Consider the following 13,757-nt stretch of genomic DNA (forward strand, 5'->3'; position numbering starts at 1 on the left):
ATATCAGGTGGGGCTCCTGTCAATCTCGTCACAAAGCCCAACCTGTTCATTTGAATTAAAGGACACGGTCTCTATTTAGCTAGGTAAAAAGAAGTCCCCAAAACTACTCCACGTAACTATCACTTTAAAGTAAGCAATAGGTGCAGCAAAGGGCCCTATGACAAGCACTGTGAACAACGAGGGGACAATGTGGTCAGCAATGACCACCCACTGAAGTAATAAAGCACACACAGCATGACAATATCATGAGGACCAAATCAGCGTGGTGACAGCTGCCATAACGAATCAACCCCAGGATGTATAACGGCTTAAACAGACAGAAGTTTCTTATTAATGGAAAACCCAACTGGTACCTAGCTCCACTCCAAATGGTTTTTCAGGACCAGTTTTCCTTGACTTTGGTGACTCTGCTGTTTTCCATGCAGCTTATAAGTTCACTATACCTGTAACAAGCCAGAAAAAATGGTACAAAAACAAGTGTGGAGAAAGCAAACTTTCTTTTTAATCCTCTTGGCTTGCAGGTCCCACATTTCTTCTACTCAGGTTCCACTGGCATGAGGTAGGTGTGGAGCTCCATCTAGATGTCGGGCCAGGAAAATGCTAGAGAAATACTGGCATCGTGATAAATACGGGAATCTGAGTGAAGCTGGCCAGCCACCTAATTATCAAGGTTCTGCTGTTCCCAACTAAGTCAACCAACACCCTCCCTACTGGCCGGCCAACAGGTAGGGCAAGATAACACCACAAAACACACATACACACAGCAAACACTAAGTAAACTTAAATGTGTAAGAACCATTAACTTCATAAATAAAATAAAAAGAAAAAGGCTTTAAAGTCAGGTAAATATGAACCCATCATTTAACAGCATTGTGAACTTGGGCTGATGGGTGACTTAACCCTTCTAAATCTAAAAGTCTCCAGAATGGGCTAACAACTAACCCATAACTGTCCTATGCCAGTGTTTTATGCTACACTGCCTGCCATAAAGGGCAAGCCAAAACCTATTTAATAATGAGCCAAAAAGTAAATGAATAGCAGATACGGAAGAGAACAAACCAACTGGGATAAAGGTACTATCAGAATTTCAGAAGACAGTAGGTAGAAACTTAACATTCAGCTTTGGCTGTCAAAGGAAGTATTCCCGTTACTATTACTGAGCTGCCTTTATACATCAGTACCACATTAGTAAGAAAAACGCCTATGGGGCTGAGTACTGTTTGTAAGGTCTATTAATCTCAGAACTAACACTTTCTGCACTATTCACATTTAGATCAGTTTTTATTCTTCCTGACATTGATCTGTCTTCACAACTAGCTCTAAAAAAATCAATTGCAGTTCCTAGCTGGTCTCTTCTTTGGAGGAGGAACTGGAAGCAAGTCAAGCAGCTTTTGAGTTTGTTTTTGTTACAGGATGGGCACAACAGAGGATGTCCCTGACATCTGCAGCATCATGATGAATTATTTATTCCTGATTATTCTGAGCACACAGACTGGTTTGCAGTAATATGTCACACATACAGTACCTTGGTTACTAAGGTTCACTTAAGTTAGACAATGAAGTAGGAGGGAGTAATGTAATCACATTTTCATGACCACAATAATTCCTTAACATTTATAAAATTTAATTGAGGTCTTTAATGTTAAAAAAAAGTCACTTTTATCAAGCTGCCTTCTAATAATACATTACTCCCATGCTTATATTTCTATATATCAACTTTCAGTAGTTCTACCACATAAGATCTGGCAATATTTACTTTAATGATATTATTTTGGGGATATTCTGGAGCATAAATCTTCTTAACTATGGCTATTCTCATCTAACGACTTCGACTGACAACTATGTTTTCATAGGGTGGAAAATAGCAATATAATCAAACTAATTTTTCATTTTCTCTGAAAACGTATGAAACACAATTGAGACGCTTGGTAAAGAGAAAGGTCGCTTTTTCCTTATGGATACAATGCTAATTAGACCTTCATGTACCCTAAGATTTGTGTTGCAGTTCATTCTACTGGAAATAATAATCAAGAATCACTTTTTATTTAACTGAATTTTATGTCAGTTAAGGTGAATGTGATACTGGCACATTTTTTCTTTATTAATTATAGGTAGCTGTTATTGAAATCCTGTGCACTGTTTACTAAAAAATGCCACTTTCTACTTAATCCACACCAGGCCTACTCAATGTCCCCACCGTCACCACTGGTGATCCAGAGTCAGTTTTGACACCTGGTCATGGCTTTGCTACCTTGATTCTATTTGGAATAATTTATGGGCAACCCTGCTCTAGTGAACTGGTGAATAACTGCCACAGTCTATCCATGGGGAAACATTTTCTATAAACCTGCCACGGAAGGGGGTCAAGGAATTTGTTAGTTGACACATTAGTTGGTATTAATAAGGTTTCATTTCTAAATTGGTTTTCTATCATTTTTTCAATATTCACTTCTTATATGATCTCTTAGAAAATAGTTGTGTTATTCATAAGAAATTTAGAAAATGCTGATAACCAAAAGAGAGAAAATGAAAAAAGAAAAAAAAAAAAAACGACCCCAAGAGAATGAGAGAACTCTGGATTCATTTTGTCATACTTCCTTCAAGTACGTTTCTTTCTGTGTCTGTGCATTACATATAAGTAGGCTTTTTTTTTTTTAAATCATGTACCCATATTATATTGGTAAGCTCATTTTTTCACTATAACGTCTTCAATATCTTTTCATTCTACTGAATATTCTATCACAACATAATTTTAATGGTTACATGGTGTCAATTGTATGGATGTACACAGTTTCTTCATTACTTCCTAATTTGTCCTCTAGTAGACATTTAGGTTGTTCCATATTTGGCTTTATAAACAGTTTGGTGATGGACATCATTGTAGCTAAACTTTGCCCCAAATCCTGATTATTTTGGTGATAAATTCCCAGAACAGTAATTTTTGGATCAACGTGTAAGAACAATTTAAACATTTTTAACACCTACAGACAAATTGCCCTTTAGGAAAAAACGTATCAGCTTACACTTCCACTAAGTATGTTTAAAAGTCCTTTTATCTTGAACCCTCATCAGCACGTACCATGTACTACTATATGTGTAAAAGAAAAAGGAGGGGGAAAATGAATAATCAGGGATGGAGGGCAGGGGGAGAATGGAAATAGGGAGAAAGGGAGGCTACAACTTCCAAATGTAGGATACATCACATCATTGAAGTCACTGCTGAACAAACAAGGGGTTCCTTTAAGAGACCGATCTCCAATGTCACTTCACTGCATGTGTCCCTAAAAGTCTCCTTCTGGACTTTCCAGCAAATTTCCCATCATGGGTTCTCTAGGGAACTTTACACTAACACAATTTTGGAATGTTAGGGCTGATTTGTTTTCCCAAGAACCTGACTGCAAAAGTACTTTAAAGCTATGAAAATCTATACAAACATAAGTAATAATAAGTAATATTACTTATATAAGTAATATTACAAATAATAATTGTTTATAATATATCTCCCATTATTACAAATAATAATTGTTCGTTTACTGGGCATAGGTTGAAAGCATTGTTCATGTGGAGAGAGAGAGAGAGAGAGAGAGAGAGAGAGAGTCACTTTCCGACTCTTGTTCTTATAGGGAGAACTGTCTCTGTTAACTCTTTTATATTTTTTATTTTTTTAAGATTTTTTTATTTATTTATGTGACAGAGAGACAGCCAGCAAGAGAGGGAACACAGCAGGGGAGTGGGAGAGGAAGAAGCAGGCTCCCAGCGGAGGAGCCCGATGTGGGTGGGACTCGATCCCAGAATGCCCGGGATCACGCTCTGAGCCGAAGGCAGACGCTTAACGACTGCGCTACCCAGGCGCCCCTGTTAACTCTTTTATACTGAGATTTGGGTTCACTTCTTAGTCTCAGATGGAAACTATTCCACTCCATACAGTAAAACTCAGACGAGCCTCTCTACTTAGCAATTCTTTGAACTAAATTCTTCCCTCTTCTAAACCAGTTTTCAAATCCCAACTATCACATCTGATTTTGGCTTATGTCCATTTTAATCCACAGATTATTACATATTAATCCTACAGTTTTCCATTCTAGGCCTCCCAACATCCCTCAAGAATTCTAAATTCATGCTTTTATGCTAATCAGATCATATGGCTTACTTTTCCTTGGAATAAAACCTCTGGAAATTTTAAATTCCTTAAATTTTCCTTCAACCACATTCCATTTGACCATGACTTAGGAATGAGTTCTTTTGGATAGAACCTCAAATTGTAAAAGCTACATAATTATTCTTATTTACCAATATATATTAATAATAAGGTTTGATATTATAATACTCTTTGATAAGAGGCTTGGTGAAATGACTCCACTATGTGTTGTATGAACTAAATTCATCTGATTGCCTACTTTTTACATAAATATAATTATATGGCATTTTTACAGGACAAATTACCCAGAAGACACGTTAAACAAATCCTAGCAATTACCAGATGCCTGTGTTGAAATTTGTTTTCTTTAACCTTTGCATTCTATATACTAATAACTGAGATTTGTCAATGTTGGTGGAGAAATAGATTCAACATTATAAAATTCCTTCTGTCAAGACTCACAGACTTTTCTCTATTCTTAGTAAACAGTCTTCAATGTGAAAATCCTAGAATCTTGGAATAAAATTAGCTTGGTTAATAAAGATATCAGGGCTTTAAACATCTTGCATAAATCCAAAACCCTTATGTGATTTCATTTATAAACAATGCATTCTGCACAAGTATTTTTTCAAAAGTATTCTTTCACTAATCTTTCATAATTATTAATTGATCTATTATTTTAAATATCACTTTATTTCAGTTTTAGCAAGAGAAATTCAAGATTTTTTCTTGAATATCCACATTTGTATATTTAGCCTAGGATAGAATGATCAAAATCTATTCATTTGTTGGTATGAAAGGCAAAATAATCATCCCCGATGATATCCATATCCTAATTCTGTTTTTCTTGTGAATATGTTGGTTAGTTGGCAAAAAAAGAAATTAAGGTTGTAGATAGAATTAAAGTTGTTAATAGCTGATATTAAGATATCAAGATTATCCTGAGTTATCTTAAAAGTGGAAGATTTAGAAGAGGGAGAATCAGAAGATGACATTGTGAGGACTCACTCCCTGCTGACGGAGAAAAAGAGCCATGAGCCAGGAAAGTGGATGCTCTCTAGAAGTTGGAAAAGGCAAGGAAATGGATTCTCCCCTAGAGCCTCCAGAAAGAAACACAACCTTGTTGACACCTTAGTCTTAGCCCACTGAGATCCTTGTTAGATTTTTTATCTACAGATTTTATAAGACAATAAAATTGTGTTGTTTAAAGCTACCAGATATGTAGTAATTTATGGTAATTTATTACAGCAGCAATAGACTACTAATACAGTTGGTACTTTGATTATCTGCATAAATGTTTAGATTTCAATTCTACATTATTTAAATGAGTTTAAATATATTTCATCGAGGTCTTCCTAATCCTGATTCTTGACTCTAAAATTTTTCTCCATTTACACAGTTCTAGTTCAATTTGTAGTGAGAGTGTTTGCTTCCCTCTTCCTAGTAGCAATTTTAATTTCATCACTTTTCTCACAACCTTTCCACGTCTTTGTCAATTTAATCACTATCTTTCATGATGGGTTCTCATTCTACTATCCACCAAACCCAACCTCTTGGAAAACACACATATCATCTACGTAGGGCTCCAACTCTTCTTGCACTTTGGTTTAGTTGTATACCTCTATCTGCCCCAGGAGACTACCAGCTCTTTGGAAGATTGGTGTGTTGTATAGAACATAAAGACAACCAGTGGATGCTTAGTGAATACATGAATGGTTTCTAATACGAATATTTATGGGGCGTCTGGGTGGTTCAGTCAGTTAAGCATCCGACTCGATTTCAGCTCAGGTCATGATCTCAGGGTCCTGGGATGGAGCCCTGCATCAGGCTCTGTACTCAGCGGGGAAGGCTGCTTGAGAGTCTCACTCTCTCTGTCTCTCTCTGTTGCAAATAAATAAATAAATCTTTAAAAAAGAATGCTTATTCATATCACATTATACCAGCTATACTCTGCACTGCTTCTGATTTCCTTGTATATTCCACTGTCCCTGCACTACACAAAAAGCATGTTCTTATTTGTCTTTAGATAAATGAATTTCTTCAATACTTAGTCTCTCTTGACTCCAGAAAACACCCGTCGTAAATCCCAATGTATACCAATGGCTATTATATGTTACTTTTAAGATTACGAGTGAAGGAACTTTTGTGTCTGTGTATGTTTTAAGTTGGGGGTGCTGTCAACTGCATTTTCAAATTACTCTGAGAGTGTGTTTCTTTCTTTTTTCTATCTGCTCACCATCCCACTTGCTTTGTTCAGCCGAAGGACTGATGAAAGGAAACTGATTGCCTCCTCCTCCAAATTACTGACTTAACAAACTGGTATATCCAGGAGGGACGCCAGGATGTTAAAATATGCTGAAATCATGTTATAGGAGAAATTGTTAAAGAGACTGTGTTTATTTAAACTGCAGTTAAGAGAAGGAAGAGACAATTTAAAAATTCATCAAGAGCTTGAAATATTATCACATAAAAGAGGAAGTGTATTTATTTTCTATTCATTGTTGTTCCAGACACCAGAACTTAGATGAATAGGTGGGAATTAGAAGGAGGAGGATCTAGCTTAACACTACAAACAATTAAACCTATCAGTCTTATTATGTGACTAAGTAGGTAGACTCTAGTTTCCTGCAAATTTTCTAACAAAGACTTTGCAGTCATCTGAATAAAAGATTCTTCTCTTAGGTGGGGACTGGATACCTCTTCCTTTTATATAATAAAATATGATTTTCTTTTCTATTCACTCAGTACAAAGTATTCTTAATATCATTCATTCTAAGATGTTAAGAGTAGGAACTCTTGGGTCAAACTACCCTGGTTTTGAATCCCGGCTCCCTTAACTTTATAGCTATCTGGCTAAGCAAGCTTTTAAACTTTTGTTTGACTCAGCTTCCACATCTGAAGTCTGGGGAGTTTACTCACAGTATCATTGTGGGGAGTGAATGAGATCAGGCACGCAAAACACTGGAGATGAATATTTGGCAATTAGATATCAGTATATACTAGCTAACATTCTCAACAGTTTTGCAGTAGTCAGAAATGAGGTTCATGTCCCAATAATAGGAATTTTTAATTGTTCTTTGTTATTAAAATTTTAAAACACATTTTTATAAAAATAAATATGTAATGCGCACCCACAAATCCCAAGAGAAATTATTTCCAATTCAATAGATATCATTCTAGAGTTTTATGCATGTAAATATGTTCATGAGACATATGTATATAGATTCATGTATATGAATACATGTAATCACATACACTGTTCTGCATCTTGCTTTTTGCCCTATTTGTTGTGCACACCCCTCTAATTATGTATGGCACACAAGTACCTTATTTTTTTTCATGGCTGCTGATTAAGACATCTTAAGGATATATCATAAGTTGTTTAATTCTTATTTGATGGGTATTTCAATTTTTTTACTATCACAATCAGTGCCACAATGAATAATCCTGAACATTTTGGAACATTTTGGACCTATTTTAGGAGTATCTCTGTAAAAGAAATTCCTAGATCTAAAATTGATCAGTCACATTTAAAATTTTATATACTCACCAAAATTGTCCTCTAAATTTTTTTTAGCCAATTTACACCCCCACCCACTATGTATGAGTGTTCATTTACCGTCCCTTACCTAGGCTTAAAAGTGTTGTTTATTTTTGTCAGTTTTATAGACTAAAATCAGATTTCATTGCTTTTATACTTTTCTAATTATAACTTCATATGTTTACTATTTATATTTAATTTTTGCTATTTTTACTCATTTGTAAAAGAAAAAAAAAAAGACAAACATCCTAAAGGTAAAATTCTTTGTACATTTTGCTGTGGTAATGTTTGTCATTCTTTTTCAAATTTGTAGAGACCCTTTATATTTTGAGAGTCACACCTTATCATCCTCAGAACAAAAGTTTTCTTCAATCTGTCATGGTTTTGTTTAACTTTATTCAAAATGCCTTCATAATAATATAATTTTAGGGGCACCTGGGTGGCTCAGTTGGTTAAGTGTCTGCCTTCAGCTCAGGCCATGATCCCGGGGATCCTGGGATTGAGCCTGCATTGGGCTCTTTGCTCAGCGGGGAGCCTGCTTCTTCCTCTCCCTCCACTGCTCCCCCTGCTTGTACTCGCTCTCAAATAAATACTTTCAAAAAAAAAGAATAATATATTTTTAAAATGTGAAACTAAATATTCTTTTTTTAAAATTCTCACTCACCTCAAAGTCATGCTTAAAAAAGGCCTTTTCTAACATTGGATTATAAAAACATCCTTCAACATTCCCTTCTTTTATATTTACAGCTCTACTTCTGTCTTCCAAGTTTCGATTGACCTGAAATTCATTTTTCTCTTTTGTATTTGGCTGAGAGATGTTTTTTCCCCTCACTGGATAGTCAAATACCCAAATTCCATTTACTCAATAATCCATCTGTATCTCCCAGATTTATAATGTCACATATATCCAACATTACATTTCCACATTTATACTGAATGTTTCCAGTCTTTGCATTTTATTTCTTAATGTTTTTCTTGTTTTATGTCAGTGTAATTATTTATTTGCTAGCACTTTGTATCTTTCTCAAAATCATCTTGGTTATTCAATATATAAATCCAGATGAACTGAATAATTACTTTGCCACATCTCTCACCTCAAAAGAAGAAAAGAGACAACAAATGAATGAATGAATGAATGAATGACGAAAGAAAGAAAGAAAGAAAGAAAGAAAGAAAGAAAGAAAGAAAGAAAGAAAGAAAAGGAAAGAAAAGGAAAATGAACTAACCTCTATAACCATTTGGGAGAAATTTCATTTGGTTTACATTTTGGAAACAGTCTGCATGTTTACAGTCTTGAAACTCCCATTCTGTAACATTAATTTCATCTTTCTATGACTTTGTTATCTCTTATTCTTTTTACTGTATTGGTAATAATTGGTGTTATATTAAAATTATAGCTTAATTTCAGCAAATTTGATCTCATATACAATGCTTCATCTCCTCACCTTTTAATTTTTTATCTGTCCACAACTGTCTTCTTTTATGCTTTTTCAGAAACCTTGATTTTTAAAATATCAGCCTAGCACATTTTTGGTTATCTTTATTCCTAGGCAATTGACTGTTGTTTTTTGGTTTTTTTACCGTTTGCTTTTGTAATAGGAGTTTCTTCTATATATCTCCTAATTTGTTACTGTTGGTATTGTTTTGTACTTTTTTGATCTTGCACTTGGGCATTTTTTAATTGAATTTCCACTTGAGGATAGAATACTGCTGACACCTAACTCTATGACTTTTGTGGGTCAGACAGTGGCCCCATTCAATCATATGGCCACTTAATGTCCCACGTTAAAGCAATTGGCTTCTATTGGGGTTTTGCATCAAGACACGAGCTATTTCTCAAAAGCAGAATAATTACCTACAAAGGACTCATGGCTTTTTTCCATAACCCCTGGGCCTGCCTTGTATTTTCTTAATGGGACTTGCCACAGTTGAGCTCCATACCATGTAGGCTATCACTTAGTTCAGGCTTCAGTCACCACCCGGCACCCAGGGACACTCTCAGCAACCTGGGATAGCACAATAACTCCAAATAAATCTGGCTAATACTCCAATACCAACCAATTCAACTTAATCTAAAATCACATTCCTTTCTTCAAGGTCTAGCACCCTTAGAATCTATTCTCGCTCACAGTTGCCAAGTTTCTAGTGATACAAATTAGCAAACTCTTACAATTCTTTTTTGGGTCAAACTTTGTATTTGGCCTCTGGGGTAGGGGTATGGGGGCTTGTTTGAGGCAATGAGATATAAGTGTGCAGGCCAAGAGCAGGCCACCCCAAGAAGCACACTTTGGCGTGAAGATTATTTTGAGTTAAAAAGCAATCAAACCCTAGCAGACTCAGGAAAAGCTCTTTCCTTCTCCCTCCACAGCCTAAAAGAATTTTGATAGAGGACATGCTCCAGGAAGAGAGCTATCACCGTAGATAACTACCTCATGATATGAACTAGGTATGGTAGACAGGAATGAACCTAGCAAGACTCATTTGATCAAAGTCCTCTATGTCTTATTGTTTGTGAGTGGACCAGCAAATATTTGTTTATCAAACATTTACTCTTTTTCATCTTCCTGTGAATTTCATTCCTTCCCTTTGAAATCCCAGACCCTTATCCCCTTTCTCCTTAATTCAGAATGATATATGTGCCTCATTTGGTCTGTCTTTGGGATTTCCATGTCTGCGTAGATTCCCATATGTATGAAACTAAATTTGATGTTCTCCTGTTTATCTGTCTTATGTCAATTTAATTCTTAGTCCAGCTACAAGGATCTTGAAGGGCACAGGTAATTCTTCCTCCACAACAGAAGGAATGGGCATGAGGAAAATTCATGTCTCATTAAATAAACATAGCCCTTAATGTCATCGATTAGTCTTTAAGCAAGGTAGGACTAGTGTGCTAAGATAAAGGGAAAACAAACAAACAACAACAACAACAAAACCCTGCTCTTATTAGCAAGGATGACTCAATATGGTTTTTGAGTTCAGAGTACTCATATCTATTTAAATTTATAAAAATATTCAAATTCCATTACTCAGCATTTTAATCCTTCCCAATTGATATCCCAACTTTCAGTAAAAGATCTAGTGAAATTATAAATTCAAATGACATTTCATTAATCCATAGGATCAGACTCTATCTCATTTGCAGAAATATTAGCTCTGAAACTCTTCTAGGTCAGTGATAGAAACTCCCTAGTCCTCTGATCATGCCTACAGATAAGAATTTATTATTTGTTTTATTTATCGTTTTATTTTTAACATAATTTTTACAGAGGTTTTAGATTCACAGCAAATTGAGTAGAGAGAACTCATTGGACATGTACAACATTCCCTGTTATAAACAGCCTGCACCAGAATGGTACATTTGTCCCAATCAACCTGCATTGGTATATTAATATCACTGAAAGGCCATAGTTTACATTAGAGTTCACACTTAGTGTTGGGTATTTATGGGTTTTCACAAATGTATAGTGATGTGAATCCACTCTTATAGTTTCACTGCCCAAAAGAAGCTCTGTGCTTCACCTGTTCATCTCTCTCTCCCTTCTACTGATCTTTTCATGGTCTGCACAGCTTTACCTTTTATCTTTCAAGATGTCTGTACCATTTTGCATTCCCATCAGCAATAAATCAGCCTATTTGCCATCATGTAGTATTGCCTGTGTTTTGAATTTTGGCCATTTTAATAGATGTATAGTGGTATCTCATTGTTGTTTTAATTTGCAATTCCCTAATGATCAAGAATGGTGAGAATCTTTTCATATGCCTATTTGCCATCAGAATACCTTCTTGGGTGAGATACCTGTTCAAAATTTTGATCATTTTTAATTGGGTTGTTCAATTTCTTATTATAAAAATTTATTACATATTTTGGATAACACTCGTTTATTCAGATGTATCTTTTGGAAGTATTTTCTTCCAATTTGTGGTTTATTTTCTCATTCTCTTGAAGGAATTTATTTTTAAGTACTTTGTAATGCACCCAGTGCTGTCAGAATTAGTCTGCCCACTCCACAGTGTCTGTAATCCTCATTCATACTGTGTCCTACTTTTGCCACCACTCTATCCACCAAGTACTGCCTTCCACGGACATGTTGTTGGAGGCAATCACTATGTAATGATAATTTAAGTAAATCTTTTTGCTTTTGCCATCTGTGGACTGCCAATACTGTATTATTGCTGTTAGACATAATGCTACTGCACACTTGATATAGTATAGTGTAAATATAGTTTTTATATACACTAGGAACCCAAAAAAGTCATTTGATTCACTTTATTGCAATATTCTTTTTATTCAGGTGGTCTGGAACTGAACCTGCAGTATCTCTGAGGTGTGCTTATGATTCATTTTCCAACCATAAGCAGATTGTTGTTTTATCCTACCAGGTAAGATAACAATTACAGATTTCTCTCCTTGTAGGTCTATTGTATGTAGGCATTTATGGCTTCAAACATGGCATTGGTCAAGTTCCAGTTCAATAAGCAGAAGCCACTTGAAATCTTTAAGATGAAAGGAATTTAATACAGGGAATAAATTTCTTTATTTGCAACACTGGAGGAGTAGGGATCAGGAGTGTACCACTGGAATTGCTGAATTCCGTGGTGTACCATCGTAACAACAGTCCAGGTGGCAAAGGAACAACTGTCATCAATACCCATATCCTAGCAACTGGTTTGCTTGTAGAAGCAGTAACAGAAATAGGGCTTCAGCCTCACTTGTGTCTTCCCAGTCTCATAGGAATGCATCTAATTGGTGGAAGTTAGTTCTCATCTAAAACTTTGGCTGTAGGTGTGTGGGAAATGTAGTTCTCAGCTTTCTGGGCTCTGCAATATAGAAAAGCACTAACAGGGAGTGGGATGGATGCTGACCATATCAATTATAGTCATGCTGTACTAGTTACATTCCAAACACTTTTTTTTAAATCTCTAATTTTTTTTTGCTAGAACATTTTCTGACTCATAGTATAGCTATGTATTAGTTATTATCATTATATATCATTATATATATAAAATTTTATATCATTATATATATTTTATATCATTTATATATATTATATATACACACATTATGACCATTAACACAGATGAGTTCCTTTAGCACATCTTCGGGTCTTTGTAAAACCCTAAAATGTCTGGAAGAGACTGGGGTTCTGGAAGGGATTGTCAGCAGGTGGGTAGGTGAAATCCACATATCCTCACTTTCTAGTGGCAGTGGAGGTTCATTATGAACCCCCAGTCAAGGTAAGCAGTGACAAGCAGTGAGGAAGCAGATGTGCTCCCCACTCCTCACCTGCTCTGGCTCCAGGAAAGCCCTTGGTTCCTTTGTGTGTTGCAATGTTGAGATAAAGTGCAGCTGAGTGTCCTTAGAGAGGTTTGTGACACAGAAGGAATTGAATATGTGCCTTCAGATCTTCTTATTAACTTTCCATCTCCAGAGAGAAACATAGCTTTAATCCTGTCAGTGGACTGGGGCTGTGGAAGTGGGTGTTGTGAAAGAGAAGTTCAATGCCTGTTTTTGGATGTCATCTTAACTTTCTTGCCAAGTCTGTATTTTTTTATTTTAAATTATAATAGCAGAAATTAGGACTGAGCAAGTATACTGCAACATAGACTGTTTTAAGGGAGCCCTATGAAAACTTAGAGGTTACCAGTAATTATTTTTATGATCTTTATTAGACCAGAATTAACCGCCATTAGGTGAAAATTAATTGCTTTAAAATGCAGATGTTAAGAATTCAGAAAGGAAAAGATGCTCTTCTCATCTTCATTTCTCAGTTCCCTTTTGAAAAACTGACAATGAAAATAGCTTCTGTAGCACATTCAAAGCCTCTTTTATTATTTCCTTCTTTATAATTTCATTTCAGTTATACTAATAGAGATACTTCAAGACTTAATGAAAAAGGATATTAAATAAGTAGCTAACATAGATTAGTCAGCAATGAAAAATGGAAACATTCCCTTTAAACTACACATACATCCTAGTTTCTATTAAATAAAGTCAGTAGTTCTTTTTATTCATGCTATCTCTTATATCATGCCTGCTCAAAGTTAATTTGGCAGAAAAAATATGATAGAAAATATGAG

Source organism: Ursus americanus, chromosome 29 (assembly GCF_024610735.1).
Source record: "Ursus americanus isolate L20-20 chromosome 29, mUrsAme1.1.p, whole genome shotgun sequence".
Classification (NCBI taxonomy): Eukaryota; Metazoa; Chordata; class Mammalia; order Carnivora; family Ursidae; genus Ursus; species Ursus americanus.